This window comes from Glossina fuscipes, unplaced genomic scaffold, assembly GCF_014805625.2.
Source record: "Glossina fuscipes isolate IAEA_lab_2018 unplaced genomic scaffold, Yale_Gfus_2 110, whole genome shotgun sequence".
NCBI lineage: Eukaryota > Metazoa > Arthropoda > Insecta > Diptera > Glossinidae > Glossina > Glossina fuscipes.
This window is the reverse complement of record NW_023998453.1, coordinates 139,376-145,375: the sequence shown is the minus strand read 5'-3', so window position 1 is coordinate 145,375 and position 6,000 is coordinate 139,376.

The following is a 6,000-nucleotide window of genomic DNA, read 5'->3' as shown; positions in this document are numbered from 1 at the left end:
TGTGTGTGTGGTTTTTAACTTTGAAATAATTTTCGCGCTTAATATACTTTTTGCGGTTATACCTGAACTCATAATTTATCAAACATTTCCATATAATTTATGTTATATACATACATCTATACATATATTATATTATCAATTAGTTTTTATGAAAAATATTTCAACTAAGGCACAGTGTTATTGACTTTTATAAGCGACTCTGACAATTTATTATAATTATTTTCCAAAATTGTCGAGTCTCTGACTTGTTACAATATATTTTTTTTATTTATTTAATTTTGTTTGGCAATCAAATGCGTTTAGCGAAAAGTCCCCCTTAAGCGGTCACTTACAGTCATGCACACTTAAATAATAGCACATAACGTAACATGAGATTGAAAAAAAAAAAATTATTCCTCATTTTAAAACATAGTTTCAACTACATACAAAGACTTTATCATTATTATTATTATTGTGAGGAGAAATAAATTGAAAGACCAAAGTGTTAAAGCGCTACCAACTGAGGCTATCGACTTTATTGAAGACTCTACCGCACTTGTGATTTGAATCTACCATTTTTGTGTTTTGTGTTGTGTGTCCAGATCGTTAGCCTACTTGGGTCCGTAAATAAATGCATTTAGTAAAGACAATCTCAAAGGAATGAAAATATCTCGGTCAAAGGAGAAGAGAAGAAAGTAAAGAGAGAATACGGAAAGTCAGTTTTGTCCTTCAATCGTCATGCATTTTTACAATAATTTTTCCTAGATGTATTGAAGCCCCTGTATCAAAGTAAAAAGCCCTTCATAGGGATAGGGCAGTGTAAAAGCCTGCAAAAAAAGCAGTTTTTTTAAACAACTTTTTTTTTGGATGGTGCCTTTAAGAATAAGAAACAGAAATTATTTTTGAAAAATAGTAAAAAATGGCAACATCACGGCCTTTCGCTCGGAGCCATCTTTAGCTCACGGCCCTCTGTGAGAAGTAGCCTACTAGTAGTCCATATTTGAATTTGCAGAAAAAAAAAAGAAGAAAAGTCGTTTAATCTACATTTTTATATCTCATAAAACCCACAGAGTTTTCTGAAAATATTAATTCTCCTAAAATTGGCGAGTGTTTGAGTGAAAAAGTACAATATTCGAACACAAAAAATTAATTCTTTCATCAACAAAATTTGAATTAACTTATCAAACTCACTGTTTGAATAGCGTTGCTTGCCGGTTTCAAAACTTGTATGCATAGTTTTGATGTGTTGCTTTATCATAATAAATTTTTTTGGTCTGCGATTCCAGCGCCATATCTAATTTTGGGAGTTTAAATGTTCCTCCTCTTTCTCTGCTCTCGAAGGTTTTGTGCTACAACCTGTTCCGCTTTCTTGATCTGGCTAGCGTCGGCCTCAATGCAAATATTGTATGATTGAATGCCAAAGTCTAATGATTTTTCGAATACTAATCATATCGGTGCACGCAACAATGTCGGTCGCTATGTCCAACGCTATTTGCTTACAGAAAATCCTGAAATTTCAAGGCAACAATTTTATGCGTAATTTTTCCACGCATTCCAGAAGCTTGAAAGCATCTATTAAGCAAACAAAAAAAATCGAGTTTCTGAAAAATTTATAATGGTCTGGCCCCCTAAGAAGCAATGTAATAACGTTTTTTCCTTTTTTCGTAATGCTAACTAAAAATAATTTTCACTGAAGTTTCTTTTTCTTTTTTTCAACAATCATTATATAACATGATATTGGAGGACCAATACCTGCGTAGGTTATCAAGACATAAGCTCTCTACATAAGCTATTCTAGGAGGACATAAAAAGATAACGTTAAAGTTGCTAATGGAATTTTTCTTTTTATTAAAAATGTACCTTAAATGTGTGCTATTTATTTGTCCCTGGCTGCATAAACCACATATATAAAAATCGTTTATAATAACTAAATCATTTACTGGCTGTAATACATCCACGGAAGGATGCATACATCGATAGTTTGTAAACCAGTTTCTGAGATCATCCGATGCATGCCTAAGAGATCGGATAAAGTTTTTTTATACAAAATTGATCTTAGTTTATAAATTTAAGGAAAAAGTGAAAATTCGATACAGTAATGTCCGCCCACACGTGCTTATGTGTACAGCTTACACTCTAACAAAGTTAGAGGAGAAAGTCGTAAGTTGACGTTTTACTTATTCAAAACCTACAAGCCTACGAATTAAAAGTCGTAATGCTTTTAAATGCGTTTGCTGGGGCTACACAACTATGTCTGCAAACTTTTAAATAACTTTTTGCGATACGAAGCAACTTAATCTTAAATCTTAAAATGCGATGAAAAAAAAGCTCATTCGATCAGCTCAACTCACAGAGTAATCGAGTAGGTGAGAATCGAAACAACCGAACTGGGCACTATTCACGGATTCAAATCTCAGTGCGGTAGGGGTTACTTTACTTTACTTTATCGGATGACTCGCCAATTGGGCACACAGATCCACTACACTGCGGTCACTTTCCTATATTGTTCCATTTCTTCTTCTTGTTTTTGCCCGTCACCGTGTCACACTAAGACGCGGTACATCCCCTTAATCTTTTCACCTGGTTTTGTCCTAAAAGTGTGTTTCCTTATTTAATAATTTTACTCCCTTTTTTTTGAGAAGCCTCGCTATGGAAAAAGGTTCCATTTTTTTGTACAAATTATTTTAAAGTAATTTTTCTTTAATTGTTTGGCGAATAGAAAAAAAAAACACATAGATTAATATTTAATCTCTTATATATCTTTCTGGTATGTTAGCACAACAAATGACCCAAATCCACCCACACCCACAGGTATGGCAAGCAATTAAATTCAAATCTTTTATAATTAATGTCTTTTTCAGTGCGAGTACATAATTTTCAAAAAAAAAAAAAAAAAAAAAAAAAAACATATATATGCATGTTATATATATGTATGTGTGTTTGTTACTGTAATACTTTAGAAACCAGGGAAAAAAATCGCACGTTCAAATCAATTGTTAAAGAAATTTAGATGTAATTCAATCTATTTTAAGAAATCAGTTAAAGCTGGCATAAGATGTTATAGCTAAGACGGCAGAGAATGCAGGCAGTTTAAATTTTTCATTCACAATTACAAAACAAGGGAGCTCTTAAAATGTGCATACGGACTAAAATTCTATATATATTGAAGTAAACATATCCGTCTGCCACGAGCCGGTTTGCTTTGGTAAATAGGTTAAGTTTGAAAAGCACGCGACCACATATGTATGTATATGTTGTATTCCAGTGTCAAAATGAATTGGTTTCATCTTCTCAGTACGCCCACAATCAAATCTAGAAATGTCTGCTTCTTTCCCAAGTTTCTTTAAAATCTTACACAACAAAATGTGGTCCAAAAACGCTATCGCTGACTGGGCAGATACGAGTAGCATTTACAATAATTTTTGGACGATTGTCGTGTTTTTCCTGTCCATTGAGATTTCGTCCCACAAGGCGAAGAGATTGTCTGCAACTTTTTGAGCTACTCAGGACACTTTGCGTGCCCTAATAAGAAGAACTGCACAAATGTATTCGATACGATTTCCGAATTTGTGGCTTTGGCAAATCTCAATACCGAAGTGGGCGAAGTAAAAGGAGAAAATGCTTCAATACAATTTTAATTTCTTGAATGAAAGACATGCTAGCTGCAATTTGATTCGTAAAAAAAGAGACATGAAAGAATGGGCGTGGTTACGTTGAATTAGGTTTCAGAATTATGATCCATATGTTTTTATGGAATCGTCCGAGGGCATATCTCTCTCTCTCTCTGTGACCACTGAGAGAAAATATATATGCATCTCCTATCTAGATGGATACGACAAGGATATCAATTTTTATATTCAGTGTTGAGGTATTGAGCACGTGAGTGTGTTTGTTAGCTTACATAAATACTCGGTAAAGATCCCATAAAAATATTGTGCGCTAAAGTCATTACCTATCAAGTCGCTCGCCAAGCTATGCCAATTTAAAATTCGCATCGGTTTCAACTGCCATCTATCATCGGCACTAGCATTTATTAAGCTAAAAGGGCTTTCAGATTCGCTGATTCGTGCATAAACGAGATTGGAATTTTTGAAACAAGAACGCTTTGAGTGATCTGCTTAAATAAAAAAGTCTCTGAGGCACCGGAAAACTCAAGAAAAGAAGTCGAAAAACGCTTCCAACTATAAAGAGTGAAGAGCTATCCGTGTAATTAAAGGTCTTCGCAAATGCTGCTCGACTGTTAAAATGACTGGAACGCATTACCGAACAATGTCGATTTTTTTTTGCACTGAAAGTGATCCCAGAAATATGGCTCCTCAGCTGCATTGATTTAAAATGGCAACCTTCGTTGAAAGTCCGCGTAGCTATTTCTTCTCTTTATGTACAGTTTCACTTTGAAAAACTTGAATAGTGCGCTCTATTCATGTGGGAAAGAGAAAAAAACTTTTTAGAGGAGAGGTCTCGAATGATTCGTTTTTTTTAAACAGAAAAAGTTTCTTTTTTTTTTATATAAAGTGCGCCGATTGTTTGTTTTCGAAATCACAGAAAATTTCCCTATCAAGTCAAATGAATTCTATAATAATTATGTAAACGCTAATATAATGGTGAACAGAGTGGAAAATGGAATAAGGCTAAGCTGATATCAAAAAGCAAACCCTCGTTGAATCATCAATCAGTGGTCTTATCGAAACGTATAGGTGTGTTTGCTTTTTTTATTGCGCAATGAAGGCGTATGCAAAGACATCGATATCGCTAAGGATAGATAGATAGTGGCCTACTTTTCTACCGTTTTATTCTTAGCACTTTTTTTTAAGCATAAATTAGTAAATGAATCATTTCGTTAACTACTTAATGTTTTATGCTTTTATCAAATCCTTATATAAACAAAGGTTTGCAATGCGTAGATTTCTCATTGCAAGAATCTTACGCTTGGCGAAGAGCTTTAGTCAAGAGATTTGCTTTTTAGCGAAAAAAAAGTGTGCACAACATCAGTGAAAATTGTTTTCTCCTTTTTTCTCAATTCGAAATTTTTATGTATTTTGAATGTGAAAATTTTTCAAGTCTACGCTTTGTAGCCTGTTCGCCACGATCATACTATATAGTATATATCAGACATTATGTCAGCATTTGTGTCTATGGTAATCTTTTGCAAATGCCAGCAAAAATTTATAAAGTATAACGCTTTGCGAACTTCAATGAAAGAACATAACAGAAGATAGGTAATAACGATAAATGCAACGATGCAGGGAAACTAAACTGAGTCGGATGACATTCATTCAGTTTTATACGTTTGCAACGCCCAGAAGGAAGCTTCGGAGATCACATAAGGTGCATACCTTCTTAATCAGCATTAAATTCTAAACAGTCTGTCTGTCTGTCTAACTGCCTGGCTATGTGTGTAATGTCTGTGCTACATATTGTTCTCGTCGTAAGCTATCGGCTGCGAATCTGCCAAACCCTTTGAAAGTTCTTGCACGCAACCACACGCCCACATTAAAGTTTGAACTAAACAAGTATCTGTTGTTCCAAGGGCACCTTCGAAGACTAGATATTGATAGGATAACGATGATGGGTGTGAAAGAGTCCTTTCGGGCCGAATATAATTTTCACAAATCACACTTCATATAATATCGGATTTGAAGAATATCGTAGTTTCAGCTTTCGATTATAGTTTTGCCTGCCTTGATCTTTCCAATCACAGATAGGATGAGGGAGAGTTAGACGATGAGGACTAAATCGATTGAAAATGTTTCATTGATCTAAGCATACACACAAGCTTTATGCAATTTATGATGCAAATGTCGCAAACAGGGAAACAAATCAAGAATACCTTCATCTTTTAGCGGCCGATTAAAAACATTTGAAAATTATACCATTTTTGTAAACAACTATGTAAAAATTCAAATGCGTAGTTAAATAAATAGATGAGAAGAACCAATAAAAATCTTTTGGACGAATGAAAAAAAAAAAAACAAAAATTGATTTATGTTTGTACCCATCACCGAAGGATGGAGGGCATAT